The 14,817-nt window shown below is 40.9% G+C and overlaps 1 protein-coding gene across 4 annotated transcripts in view; it reads right to left on the bottom strand.

The window, feature by feature from the left end:
• Positions 1–808: 808 nt before the first annotated feature.
• The window catches only part of MCTP2 (multiple C2 and transmembrane domain containing 2), a 264,060-nt gene continuing 250,051 nt past the window's right edge, over positions 809–14,817 (bottom strand). The window contains exons 17-22 of one of the 4 annotated variants that reach the window (XR_006203376.1): positions 12,834–12,938; positions 11,669–12,017; positions 10,592–10,885; positions 9,443–9,553; positions 3,833–4,015; positions 809–1,485 (exon numbers count right to left, since the gene is read on the bottom strand). The gene's annotated coding sequence lies outside the window, so the exon portion shown is untranslated. Of the gene's footprint in view, positions 1,486–3,832; positions 4,016–9,442; positions 9,554–10,591; positions 10,886–11,668; positions 12,018–12,645; positions 12,939–14,817 lie in introns of those variants that run through there. The other 3 variants (XR_006203377.1, XR_006203372.1, XR_006203373.1) reach the window with 3 other exon arrangements.

Raw genomic sequence — 14,817 nt, 5'->3', positions numbered from 1 at the left:
CCCGCGTCGGGCTTTGTGCTGACAGCTCAGAGCCTGGAGCCTGTTTCAGATTCTGTGTCTCCCTCTCTCTCTCTCTGACCCTCCCCCGTTCATGCTCTGTCTCCATGTGTCTCAAAAATAAATAAACGTTAAAAAAAAATTTTTTTTAATGAATAAATAAAAGCTAGGTTGGGGCCAGCTATTGTCCACGTTCCAACACGCCCCGCGTGTTGGAAAAGAAAATTGCTCACATGTATTACTATTGTTTGCGCACTGCTCCTTTCGCCATACTGGACTGAAAGCTCTTGGAAGGCATGAGCTATATATCCGGTTCCGGCCTGGCAGGTATCTAGATGTGTGTCTAGCCTAGTCAATGGGAACGGTCCTTTGCCCCAGTCCACTATTCAAGAGACCGCCCTGAGGAGAGCTCTGTTGGAGTAACCCTCCTGACTTCCCTCCAGCACCTTTATCAACATGCCTCCCCAGGGAGGAAGAAGGAGATCTAGCCACTCGGATCTACTTCCTCTTTCTCTTTGGGATCTGCCTGTCTACACGGAGTGGGCCTTTGGCTCTGCTCCTTTCTGCCCTGAGTCTTACAGGATCAGACAATACCCCCATGTGGGGAGGACTCTGTCATCCAACACTCTTTTAATCTTTATTTTTGAGAGAGAGACAGCGTGTGAGCAGGGGAGGAGCAGAGAGGGAGACACAGAACCAGAAGCAGGCTCCAGGCTCTGAGCTGTCAGCACAGAGCCCGACGCGGGGCTCGAACCCATGAACCGGGAGATCGTGACCTGAGCCGAAGTCGGACGCTCAACCGACTGAGCCACCCGGGCGCCCCTGGGTCTGACTATTTAATTCTGGGGTTCAGTATTCAGAAACTTAGCCTCAATTGTTCAGCAGCAGTAATACAAAAACATTTTCACCTCCATTTGTTTGACTCCTGCATCTATCCCTTGGTCTGAACTCAGATGTCAAAGGGGATGCTACAGCCCCCTTAAATGCTATCAACCCCTGCGAGTGGGCACTCAGTGTGGGTTGATTGGAAGAATGTACGCATGATTTAATTATTGAAGACCAGAGGATATATAAGAAGCATCAAAGTCCCCACTCGACCCATCTATTGCTCTGTCAAGGCCCATCTGTGACCATGTCCACCTGACAATAGAATCTTACCATCAGGGCATTGGGGGGTCACCATTAATTGATCACTTTCTCTCCCGTGTTCTGAAATATCTGATTATTTCCTTCTTTTCTCCTCTTCTGTGTAATAGATTTCTCAATTCCTGGAAATATTCCCATCACCTTTCACCCTTTGGAAACCATCGCCTCTCTTTCCCCACTAATCCTACCTCCTGCAGCTGCGGCGTTGCTGATTTTCTGGTCTCCCTTGCTGCAGCCAGGAATTTTAATAATCCTTGAAATTAGGAATACAGGAGATCTCATTGTTACGGCAACCCCGTCTGCACTGGGACATACCTATTGCTAGAAGACGACGTTTCCCGTCTAAAAAAAAAAAAAAAAAATGAGCCTTCAAGCTCCTGGTACTTTCACATGTCACTCGACAAGGAGGTGTCCCACGCAAGCGAATGGAAGACCAGGGAGTTTTCTTTTAAAAAAAAAATCACATTTGAGGGGCGCCCGGGTGGCTCAGTCGGCTGAGTGTCCGACTTCGGTTCAGGTCATGATCTCGCGGTTCGTGAGTTCCAGCCCCGTGTCAGGCTCTGTGCTGACAGCCCAGGGTCTGAAGCCTGCTTTGAATTCTGTGTCTCCCCCTCTCTCTGCTCCTCCCCTGATCACACGCTGTCTCTGTCTCAAAAATAAAGATTTTTAAAAAATTAAAAATAAATAAACAAATAAAATTCACATTTGATTCAAGTTGCGTCTCATTGTAGAATACACTAATACTTCTAAAAACTTGATGTCACATTTTCTCAAGAGCATGCCAACTAAAACAAGAAATCCACCTGCAGTTCAAAGCTTGTATTTTAATGTTCAAATAGCTTTCTGAAACTGGATGGCCAACTCTCTTCCAAAGTTTCTTTCCAAATGATGAAATTCAGAGATAAGTGGGACTAAAGTAAGTTGTGGATATGACTCAAAAGTGAGAAAGATTAAGAGCTCAGCCTTCACAGATCTCAGGACAGAAGTGTCTGAGCATCAGTGTAGAATTAAAAAAAAAAGGGGGGGGGCATAGTCCATTGAACATGGAAAAACAATTAAAAATATATTGAAAGTAGAAAGAAAAAGAGAAATCATTCCTAATTAATTCTGCTGCCCTGCTCAACCCCAGCCTCTTTGTAATCCTACTGGGAACATCTTTATCGATCTGGGGGTCCTGCAGCAGGCTTCTGATGCTTATCTCAGCATAAAAACAGGCTCTTGTGATGAGCAGTGATTTAATTACATGACAATCACCGTTAACAATGCATGGCGAATACCACAAAAATATGCAGAGCAAGATTGGCCCTGATAAGTGCAAAGAGGTGGCATTGACTTTCAGTAAAGTTTCTGGCTGCAATTCTACTGATCCTTCCCTCTTAGGAGAAAATAATACTCGGTGACTTGAAATGTCTAAGGACTGACTTCACTGGTTCATTTTTAAGTAATAATAAGAAAGTTTAAACTTTAAAATATTAGCTTTTATTATATTTGTAGAACTTCTCTCTAAAACCTGAGAAATAGACCTATCATGAAGCTTTGTGACAAAAAAATTATGGGGCTTTAAAAGGCAGAGAATTTCTCCTGTGTGAGATCTTAAGACTCTCGCAGTGTTTAGGTCCACTGTCAGTATCCAAAAATTATGGAAGGAACGAGTCGAAATTGAATACGATTTTACAGTATGACCCTTTCCGAATAAAATTGCAAGTGTCTTCAGACGTGTTATTATGCCTAGGCTTCTCGATGTATCAAAGCACATCTTGAAGTCTAGGTGTATTGGAAACAATAAACTACATTCCTGTCTTTATCACTAGACTAGCACGGGTTAATCAAAGCTAATTACTAGTTTAGAATAATAATGTCGTGGTGTTAATTGACACAGGTTGTTTTTCAATCATTTGAACAGATAAAGATGTAAGTAAGGGCCAAACGTTGGGGTTAAGTTGGTTTCATCAAATCTGGTTAACTGAACGTGGCGGGATGGCTCGTCTTTAACGGGAAGCTAATAAAATTAGAGCATCGTGCAAGAGAGAATAAACGCGAAAGAGCTGAGAGAGTGGAGGAGTCATCACAGACGAGAGCTAGGGAACAGGGTGGGGATGAATGGAACATGCTGAGAGCAGGGTAGGGGTGATGCCCAATAGGAGATGGCACCAGTGGCGTCCCCACACAGGTGGATTGGAGAAGGGAGAGATTTCGCCCTTGGCGATACTCAGAAAGCTCAGCTTTAAGTTGGCAAGGTGTCAAAGGGGCGTGAAGGAGAAGAGGTTCTGGGAGAAGGGGGATTCGCAGCAAGCCAGCATGGTCTTGACCCATAAAACTCAAGATTTCTTCTTGTGAGAATACCAACGGATTTTTCTTAAGGCAGTAGATGTAACAGTCAAGGGCACAGGCTCCAGAGCCAGCCTGGCTGGATTTAAAGCTCAGGTCTATTCCTTACGACCTTGAACGATTTCCTTAACTATCTGTGCTTCACTGTCTTCATCTGTAAGACAGGGGATAATTATAGCACTACCTCACATAGTTGTTTTGAGAATTAAATAATTATTCTGTTTGAAATACTTAGAACAGCCTAAGTGTCATCTGTTAGTAACATCAACATTCATAACGCGGTGACGGCAAGCTCACAACAAAGTCTTTCTTACTCCAGCGTTTGGAAGGACCCATCGGCTGGACCAGACTCGCTACCTACCCGAACGGAAGCCCGTGCTGCCGGTGGGCACAATCTTCCCAGACAGAGATCTTCTTCCAAAGGCAGACTTATCCTGAGGAGGACCTACTTGTCCTTGAGCAGAGAAAACTGCAGCTCTTGCCTAGAATGGCCAATGGAGTTCTTTGGTCCAAAATAAAATGAATCAACAATGGATCCACAGACCTGTGAGGAAAAAAGTAATGTGAAAGAAGAACCAACATGAAAGAAAAAGATGACTCAGGAAAACATGTAAAAACACAAACAGAGGGGTGCCTGGGTGGCCCAGTCGGTTAAGCATCCGACTCTTGATTTCCGCTCAGGTCATGATCTCATGGTTCGTGTGATTGAGCCCTGCAGCGGGCTCGGTGCTGACAGCGTGGGGCCTGCTTGGGATTCTTATTCTCTCTCAATCTCTCTCTCCCTCTCTCTCTCCCTCTCTCCCTGCCCCTCCCCCCCGCTCATCTATGTTTCTCTCAAAATAAATAAAGTTAAAAAAAAGCACAAACTGAAAACAGAAAACATTCTATTACCTTCAGATTTGAGAATATAGGAAGAAGAAGAAGAAAAAGAAGAAGAATAACAACAACAACAACGAGAACGACAACAGCAACAACAGAAATATATGCTATGGGAAAAATAACAAATTTAAACTATGGTTGGTCAAATTAGACAATTAACACTTATTTATTTTTGAGACAGAGAGAGACAGAGCATGAACGAGGGAGGGTCAGAGAGAGGGAGACACAGAATCTGAAACAGTCTCCAGGCTCTGAGCTGTCAGCACAGAGCCCGATGCGGGGCTCGAACTCACGGACCGCGAGATCATGACCTGAGCCGAAGTCGGCTGCTTAACCGACTGAGCCACCCAGGCGCCCCTCAAACTAGACAATTAATTGAAAGATTGAAACAGAAACTCAAAGAAGTTTCCCAGAGATTACAACAAGGGAGTATCGTGAAATCAACACTGAACGTTTGACCTAAGACAAGGGTGAGTACCAGATAAGTACATTTTGAGACGGTAAAAGGCTCCAATACTTAACTTTCTATATAGTCTGTCTTAGAAGTTTGTTTCTAGACATACTTCAGCATAATCAGAGAGAAAATCAAGGAAGAGAAGGGCATGTGGCCCCGGATGCTGTAGATAGGACCCAAGAGAAGAAGTAGCAGGTGGGTGGGAAATGAGGTGGGTGCCCATGGGGCACTGGCATCCTGAGCTCAAACCCGGAGGAGTTGAAACACGGACTAAAATCAACAGAACAAAAAAAATAAAGGCATGTGGTCTTTAGGCTTAAAGAAAAAGAAAATTCAAATGTAACCTGGACTTACTTCACAAGATAGAAATCTATACATTAAACAGTATGGATTATCCTAATCCGACACAAAAATGTCTCATTTCCAATAATGAGAGAAAATACCTCGCGCTTTTCCAAATTGCTTGAACAGCTGGTCTAGCTCTCTTCTCTTATCGCTTTCTATCTGCATGAAATTGCCAGACTTTCTCCACACAAAGCCCCCATTTGACAAATCAGAAAAACAAGACCCAGTGGCACGAACTGACTTCAGTTCACACAGCTAGAAGTTAACTTTTCTCCTGGTCTTGGCATTAAAAAAAAAAAAAAAATTCTCTGCAAAATTGAGCCCGGCTAAATGTATGTCCTAAATGATAGTAGGAGGCAGGAGTAGACGCCGGCGGTGGAATTTTCATTCATCAAGCATTAAAATGCAAAACCGCTGTCCAGTGCAGGGATTCACCTTTGTGGGAAATGATGACTAACGTGATCCCTCATGTCAAGATGACAAACCTATTAAAACGTGATGAATTCCTCAGGCGAACACTTCTCATTAGCCTGTCCTGTTGTCTGTTTGCGGAAAAGCATATGTGCACTTCCAAATGCGTGCACCTGATATCTCTTTGGCGGACGGAGTTCCGTGCAGCTCACCGATTTTTAAGAGAAAAGAGATTTGGAGACAAAAGAAATGCCGCTGGTTGTTGGCTTGAGGTTTCAGCAAGGTTCAAGTCTGCCTTTGCTACTCACAGCTTAAGTGGTATTTCTATTATTGTACAATTTCTAGCTTTACGGTTTCCAGTTCCGACATAATCATTTCCTAGCGTGAATCAAAAGTAATGAAGCTGTGCGGTTCAAATTTAAGTAATACTATTAAGATAATCAACGACTTCAATCCAATCTTGGGCCAAATCCAGCGAGCAAATTCCCCAAACCAATCAATTGAAAGGACTTGAATTTTTAGATTTAAGCCTCTCGTTTTGACAGCGTGTTCAAAAAGAATTATGCAATTACGATTGGCAATTTGGGATTTTCTGAAATGATAGGAGACAAGCATAACATGGGTGTGTGAAATCGAAAATTGGGGAAATAGAAGCCGAAACTCTATCTAATGACGAGTTTCAACATCCGCTTTGGCTGAACATTGAGGCAGCGTTGTTGCACAACAAAATAGGCTAATCTAATGCCAGGATCTTGAAAACTGGACACGTTTCATGCACAAAGCCAGTCTGTAGGGTGCTATTCCTAAGTATCTCATCCTATTACCCTAGTGGAGAAACTTAGGTAGCACGTATTGCACCTTCCTACTCAACAGTTCAAGAGTTAGTATTAGCCATGACATCAAGAATTAGAGTTTTAGAGTTCTGGCTTTTATTTGGTTCCCATCCTGGCTTTACCATATGAAAGCATTTCCTTCTCGGTTCAATTTACATCAGGATTATCTTCCTTCAGTTCTTTTGGGACCTGACCATTAGTTGGCTGGGAGCCTCCTTAATGGAGTTTTAATGATGGGGAATACCTCTAAGATAACTAAATGTCCATGACTGTCTACACAGCTCTTTCAAGTGCTGCTACTACTACCCTTTTATGTTAAAGTTTACAAAAGGGCAGAATCGGGTGGAGAACATCGATTTTCTGATTCTTAGTTTGATTCTCTTTATATCCTCCCACACTGCATTCGAGACTCGATTAAGACACGTTCTCATTATAAATAGGATGTGTTGGGGCGCCTGGGTGGCTCAGTCGGTTGGGCGGCCGACTTCGGCTCAGGTCATGATCTCGCGGTCCGTGAGTTCGAGCCCTGCATCGGGCTCTGTGCTGACGGCTCAGAGCCTGGAGCCTGTTTCAGATTCTGTGTCTCCCTCTCTCTGACCCTCCCTCGTTCATGCTCTGTCTCTCTCTGTCTCAAAAATAAATAAAACGTTAAAAAAATTTTTTTTTAAATAAATAGGATGTGTTTTTTTTTCACGTACTATTGTTTTTTCAGTGATCTAAATAAAGTAGGCTTGTGTGTATGTATATATGTGTGCATGCACATGCCCATGTGAAAGCGTGGGCTTAATCGACACGAGCATAAGAAATTCTGCTTTGGGGCGCCTGGGTGGCTCAGTTGGTTAAGGGACCAACTTCGGCCTTGGGTCATGACCTCGTGGTGTGTGGGTCCGAGCCCCGCGTCCGGCTCTGTGTTGACAGCTCAGAGCCTGGAGCCTGCTTCAGATTCTGTGCCTCCCTCTGTCTCTCTGCCCCTCCCCCGCTCGCTCTCTCTCTCTCTCTCAAAAATAAATAAAACATTAGCAAAATTAAAAAAAGAAAAAGATATTCTGCTTTGAAAATAAATATGGATGACAGAATCCCCTCAAAAAACAAGAGAGAAATGTACTTCTATCAGAATTTGTCAATTTAGGTTAGAAAACCTTAGTAAGTGTGGTAGGCAGAATGATGACCCATTATGGAGGTCCACATCCTAATTCCTGGACCTGTGACTATGTTAGACTACATAGCAAAGGGGAGTCAAGGTTGCTGATCAATATATATATATGTATATATATATATGTATACATATACATATACATATATATATATACATATATATTCATATGAATACACACACACACAGAGTGTTTTAAAGTCCTTGCACGTGGAATAGGGAATTGGAAAAGACAACCAGAAGAAGGTAGAATGAGAAGGACTCTGCACAACATTGCTGGCTTTGAAGATAGAGGAGGGGTCAGGAGTCAGGGTGTGGGAGTGGCCTCTAGAAGCTGGGAAATGCAAGAAAACCAATTCTGCCCTAGAGCTTCTAAAAAAAATGTAGTCCTGTTGATAACTTGGTTTTAGCCAAGTGAGATCATTTGGGACTTCTGATTTCTAGAACTATAAGGCAAATTTGTCCTGCTTTTTTTTTTAAATATTATTATACATATATTTTTAACGTTTATTTATTTTTGAGAGAATATATTTTGAGAGACAGAGCATGAACCAGAGAGGCGCAGAGAGAGAGGGAGACACAGAATCTGAAGAAGGCTCCAGGCTCTGAGCTGTCAGCACAGAGACCAATGCGGGGCTTGAACTCATGAACTGTGAGATTGTGACCTGAGCTAAAGTCAGACGCTTAACCCACTGAGCCATCCAGGTGCCCCCAAATGTTTTATTATATTTTTTTAATTTAAGAGAGAGAGAAAATGCAAGCGGGGAAGAGGGGCAGAGGGAGAGAGGGAGAGAACCTTAAGCAGGTTCCACACTCAGCATGGAGCCCGATGCAGGGCTCGATCCCAGGACCCTGGGATCATGACGTGAGCTGAAATCAAGAGTCGGATGCTCAACCGAGTGAGCCACCCAGGTGCCCCCAAATATGTCTAAACAAGACGCTAAATTTCTGGTAATTTGTTATAACAGCCATAGCAACCAACACAAAGGAGTCTCTTTAATGCATCCTATCGTTTTTGACCTGAGAAGGAAACCCTGCCTCCAAATTAAACCTCACTGAATATTTCTGCTTATGATCCAACTGGTGTTGTTTAATGATTCTGGGAGACTTTATTCTTCCAGGCATTCTCACTGTACTTCTCTTTATTATACTTTTAAGCAACAGTGAAAGAAGGGAAAAAATAGCCTGGCGTGTAGTGTTGAGCCAATTTCCATCAAATGTTTATCTCTCCAAATAGATGTTGTTTTCCCAATTCAGCTAATGTGATACGAAACTTGAGTAATTTGTATTTTCGGTTGCCTACGAAATTTGGATATCTACAGCATCAGAATCCACAATATGAAAACACTTGTTTATAATTTCTCATGTATTTTCATTGTCTTTCCTCACATTATAACAACTGGCTATTATAAAGAAGATGAAAATGAATCTTTGTTGTCAGGATTCTTATTTTCTTCATGATAGCAAGTACTCAAACTTCCTATTACATAGTTTAATACACACTGATTAAGTTACTAGATCTTTACATTTAAAAAAAAAAACCCTGTGAATACTCAGCAGTTAAGGTATTTTGAACAGCTTCCAATAATTTAGTTTTATTTATTTATAAATTATATGTTTATACAAGATTATTAAAATATTATATACTTTCTGAAACATGCCAGACAGGAATTTTTTTTTTTTTAATTAGATGAAAATAAAGAGAAATAAGAGTGCCTGCCTGGCTTAGTCAGTAGAACATGCGATTCTTGATCTCAGTCAGGGTTGTGAGTTTGAGCCCCCCATTGGGTGTAGAGATTACTTAAAAATAAAATATCGATCAATCAATCAATAATATAAATAAGTAGGCCATAGAATGGAGGAAGTAAAAACGTAAGTAGTACAAGGTATTAAAACCTTAGAGTTCGTAGAGATAGGCTTGATTCTTAATCCACATGTTTCCATTATTTGGCTTTGACCAAGATTCTCTAAGGGCTTGGCTCCCCCTCCGCACGATGAGGATAATAACTGTAGTGAGAGAAATTCAAGGAAGATGATGAAGACTATATATATTATACACATATATAATCTTTCCAAATCATTTCATGAAGGCAAGCATAACCAAATCCTATCTATAACATAAGTCACCCAAAGTAGGTAACATGACATCCCCATGAACTTCAAAATATAAACGGGTGAGGACAAACTTGACAGTTTCAAGACCTACATGATATCAGCAAAGGAGGCACGGGACATCGGATGGATCTGAGATAAAAAAAAAAGAACAAAAAAACCTAACAAACCAAACAACTCAACTCAGATTTCCAAAAAGTACTCAGAGGTATGGCAGTCCTTGAGACTAGCAAGGACTTTTGCACATTTCAATTTTTAGGCGAGTGCCTGGTAAGGTCTGAGGGAGCTGGAGCCATCTTGGTACTATGAACACTCAAATCTCAAAACCAATAGACCGAAGCTTCCTTTTAGGACATAGTTCCCCCCAGCCCCCCCATAAGTTAAAAACTGCTATGACTGGAAATGAAATCGAATGCAACATGGAAAAAAGGGTGAAGGAGGCAGAAGGTTTAGACACCAGTGTTAAAAAGGAGAATACAAAGCATTCAAAATGTAAAGCCGTGTTTGTTAATCGCTTTGCAAGAACAATAGCTGTGAAACTATTCTGACCCACATCTCCATCCTAAAACAAGTAGAAAAGCAATAAATTGCGCTGCGTTAAAATTTAGAGTTTCTTTTCATTGAAAGACATCATTGGCAAGTCATAAGAAGTAAAAAGGCAAGTCATAACATGGGAAAGATGCTTGCCATCCATATCTCTGACAGGTGATTCATATGCAGATTATGCGTAAGGACGTTCTATAATGCAATGAAAGAAAGCCAGGGTAATTCACATAGGAAAAAAAATGGCAAAAAGTTGAATAAACACTTCACAAAGGAGAATTACAGGTGGCTCTCTTTGTCCACAGGGGAACATGCTAAGATTCCTAGTTGATGTCTCAAACCTCAGATAGCACCGAACCCTATGTATATCATGTTTTATCCCATACATACCTTGGATAATTTATAAATTAGGCCAGTAAGAGATGAACACCACCGCCTAATAATAAAATAGAATCATTATAACAACAAACTGCAATAAAAGTTATGTGAATGTGGTCTCTCTCTCTCAATATCTCATATTATGCTGTACCTCATCCTTCTCGTGATGATGTGAGATGATAAAATGAAAGGACGTGAAAAATGCAGACGCTGTGATGTAATGTTAGGCTATTACAGACTTTCTCACCATTCACCAGAAAGAGGATCATCTGTTTCTGGACCATGATTGACCACAGGTGACTGAAACTACAGAGAGCAAAACCACCAAATGTGTAAAAAGCAAAAATATATATAAAAACTAAAACTTTCCTTTTTTCTTTTTCTTTCTTTTCTTTTCTTTTCTTTTCTTTTCTTTTTTTTTTTTTTTTTACAAAAGCCATCATAATTGATAAGGGAGCATGAGGCAGGCTGAGGGCAAAAATACAAGCTAGCAACCCCCCCAACCCCCCAACCCCCAACCCCACCCCACCCCCACCCCCAGGGTGGGATGTGTGTGATATTCCCCAGGCACTCCTGGCTGCCCTAGGACAAAGGAAAGGAGAGAAAACCAATGGTTAACTGATAGACACCACAGTCATAAAGGATGTGAGTCTCTATCAGTTTACAAATATCTTCCTAAATTACAAGAAAAAGGCATCTTATCAATAGCCTAATCTCCAGAAACCCATAGACTTGGTTTCCCGGAGCCCCAACATCACTCCTCTACAGTGATATGGGGAAAAAAGGCAAGAAAAAAAATGGCAGGTAAAATTAAATTTCCTTATCACCTGCAGCTCACCGACAAATACTTGAGGTGAATACAGAGTAGAACATTTCTCCAGGGACCCCTTACCCGTCCTAATGTGAAAGCCTTACTAGAGGGAAAACAACCTTAGCTTTGACAATAGCAAGGCTTCAAGTAGCTTAGGAGTCCCCTTTAACATATCAAAGTCCTTCTGGAGGCCTATCTTTTGACTTTACCTTTCCCACCTTCATAACTGGCCACTGGCCACAACCCCAGTGCAGCCCTTCCTGCTTTAATAAAATCACCTTTTGTTGCACCAAAGACGTCTTCAAGAATCCTTTCGTGGCCATCAGCTTCGGACCACCCCACCATCACTCCAAAACTTTATCAATAATTAGAGTTTAAAGATGACAAACTTAGGAGAATATTTGTAACTTACAACACCGGGTTGGGGGGGGGGGAGGGTAGGGGACAGTGCTGTATCCAAATAGTGAAAGAAAGGTATGAAGATGTCCCCAGCTTCTTTAGTCATCAGGGAAATGCAGATTCAAACCACGAGATACCGCTGCGCAGACACCCCCAGAGGTAGAATGGACCAGGTGGAGATATGTAGCGTTGGGGAGGAGGTGGGGCCATCGGAACTCTCCTACAGCACTGGTTGAAATGCAGATAGGTTCAACCACTTGAGAAAACTGAGGGTATTTACTAAAGCTTGATGTGCATACCCTATGACTCCGTAAGTCTACTCCTCCTATGTACTTACTCAGCAGACCTTGAATATCGACTGAAATTCCATTTTGAATAGGCACACCGTCTACTTGGGAAAAGTGGACAACCCTGGATAACAAAGGTCCAAACTGAGGCATTTTTCTAGTAAAACTATTGAACTTCCAAGGAAGAATAGTAAGTTGCTTTTAAGTAATAGAAAAATCAGACAGACATTAGACTTTTTGACAGCAGCCTCTATGACAGAAGAAAATCAAATGGATTTCAAGGTACAAACAGGAAAAAAAAACTCAAGTATTTAAAAATAAAACAAAACAAATAAAAAACAAGGGTGAGTTCTCCTGTCGTCTGTGAATGAGGACAAGTTCATTAATGATTAATCAGAATCCAGGAACAATATGGAAAAATATAGATTAAGTGATTTTATAGGACAACCAAAAATATATATATATATATATACATAAACTAAAAACTTTCTTCTTTTAATTAGAGGTTTTTTTTACAGTTCAAAAAATGACAAACTTGGAAAAAATATTTGTAACTTATATCACAGATAGCTAATATTCCTATATAATTAGGTTCTAAAGATAGAAAAAAATACCAAAATTCCTCCACAAAAAAATGGGCTAGATAAGTAATCAGACAGCTCAAAGCAAAAGAAATGCAAAAATGGATGTTCAGCATATGAAAAGCACTTCTCACAATAAGAGAAACTCATAACTATGCTAAAATCCTATTCCTCACTTGCCAGATTGGAAAAATCCAGAAGTTTGTCAACCTACGAGGTTGGCGAGGCTGGAGGAGACAGGCAATCCCAAACACCACCGGACGATACAAATTGTAAGAGCGCTGTAAAGAAGAATTTAGCAATATTTACCACAATTACATATATACTGACCAATAAATCCAACTTCTCAAGATCTATCCAAAGGAATCATTGGTAAAACTATAAACGCATGTACGTGCCAAATAGTTCGTGGCAGGGCCATTTGTAAAGCACTAGATGGAAAAAAACCCAAATATCTATTGCCTGTTACATTCAAGCTGCCAAACAGAATGTGATCACCTTTTAATACTGCGGTGGGGTGCTCTCCAGAGCTGGTTGTTCCATAAAAGATTAAGTTTCATGGAAATGTTTTAGTAGATTACCTATTCTCTAAGGGGGTGGGGGAGAAATATATGTGTGTCTATATGTGTGTATGCTAGAAAACTGAAAAAACACAATGGCAGGGAAAGCCATAGAATTTGTTCTAAACGGTTACTTATGGGAGAAGGACGAGGCAGCGATAGAAATCAGACTTACTTGATTATATTTTGTGTTGTTGATGTGACTTTGGAAGGGAGTGAACTATTTACCTGTTATTTAAAAGATTAAATATTAAAAAGGCCATCCCTAAAAATGAAAATAAGTTAAAACAAATGAGCCTACATATGTCGGCAGTTGGTAGCACAGTGCCAGAGAGAATCTATTCTAAGTAACTCAAAAACAATAAATTGAAGAACTACATAAATAAATGAACAAATTTCTGTGACGTTATGAGTGGTAGTGCTATTCTCAGGCTATCGTGACTGTGTTCTGGGATAAATGACATGTTTTATTATGTAATATTCTAATTATATCATGAGGAAGGTTATTGAAAACCGGGATTCTCCGTTTGGGGTAAGACACACAAATAAGATTAAAGAATTTAAGTAAAAACTCTGTAGTTTGAAGTATCAGCATGAATTTATGCTGTATATTACTTTTTTAATGTTTATTTACTTTTTGAGAGAGACAAAGTGTGAGTGGGGGAGGGGCAGAGAGAGAGAGGGAGACACAGAATCGCAAGCAGGCTCCAGGCCCTGAGCTGTCAGCACAGAGCCCGATGTGGGGCTCAAACTCATGAATGGTGAGATCATGACCTGAGCTGAAGTTGGATGCTTAACCGAGTCACCCAGTCGCCCCTATGATGTATATTATTTAAAAAATATTTCTTGGGGGCACCTGGGTGTCTCGGTTGGTTAGTGTTCAACTTCGGCTCAGGTCATGATCTCACGGTATGTGGGTTGGAGCCTCACATTGGGCTCTGCACCGACAACACCAAGCATGATTTGAATCCTCTGTCTGCCCTGTCCCCCTCTCTCTTTGCCCCTCCCCCCTCCCAAAAATAAACATTAAAAAAAAACTTCATATGGTCAGAAGCTCTATAGGACAAAACACCAGTTCCTTCAACTAATAAATTACAAGAAAAAAGAACAGAGTAGAAACAGAATAACTTAAAGAGATTTCAAAATAGGCATAGACGTATCAGAATAGTCACAATATGTAGACTTATTCAGAATTTGATTCAAATTATAAATAAGATAATTTGTTACAAAACAATTAATACTAATCCTGAGGTCCTCAATGTGCTATAGCTTATATCATGGAAATAGTGTATCTTATTTTCACCTGTGAGATTCCACTAAAATAGGAAGGAAAGCTAATGAACATATCAACATGGTGGGTTGCAAGTTATTTCAGTTCTTTCTGGGAAAGGTTAGATGTAAGTGATTGAATAGATACTGAAAAGGGAATCGTCAGGGTAAGCGTATGCTTAGTTTATAAATGCTTAATAAATACTGCCATCAGTTTTCCAAAGTGGTTGAACCAACTTCTTTCTTTCTCTTTCCTTCCTTCCTTCCTTCCTTCCTTCCTTCCTTCCTCCCTTTCCTTCCTTCCTTCCTTCCTTCCTCCCTTTCCTTCCTT

The sequence above is a fragment of the Panthera leo genome, chromosome B3 (assembly GCF_018350215.1).
Source record: "Panthera leo isolate Ple1 chromosome B3, P.leo_Ple1_pat1.1, whole genome shotgun sequence".
NCBI lineage: Eukaryota > Metazoa > Chordata > Mammalia > Carnivora > Felidae > Panthera > Panthera leo.
Note: the sequence above shows the minus strand (reverse complement) of the source record. Positions and strands in the feature narration are given on the sequence as shown.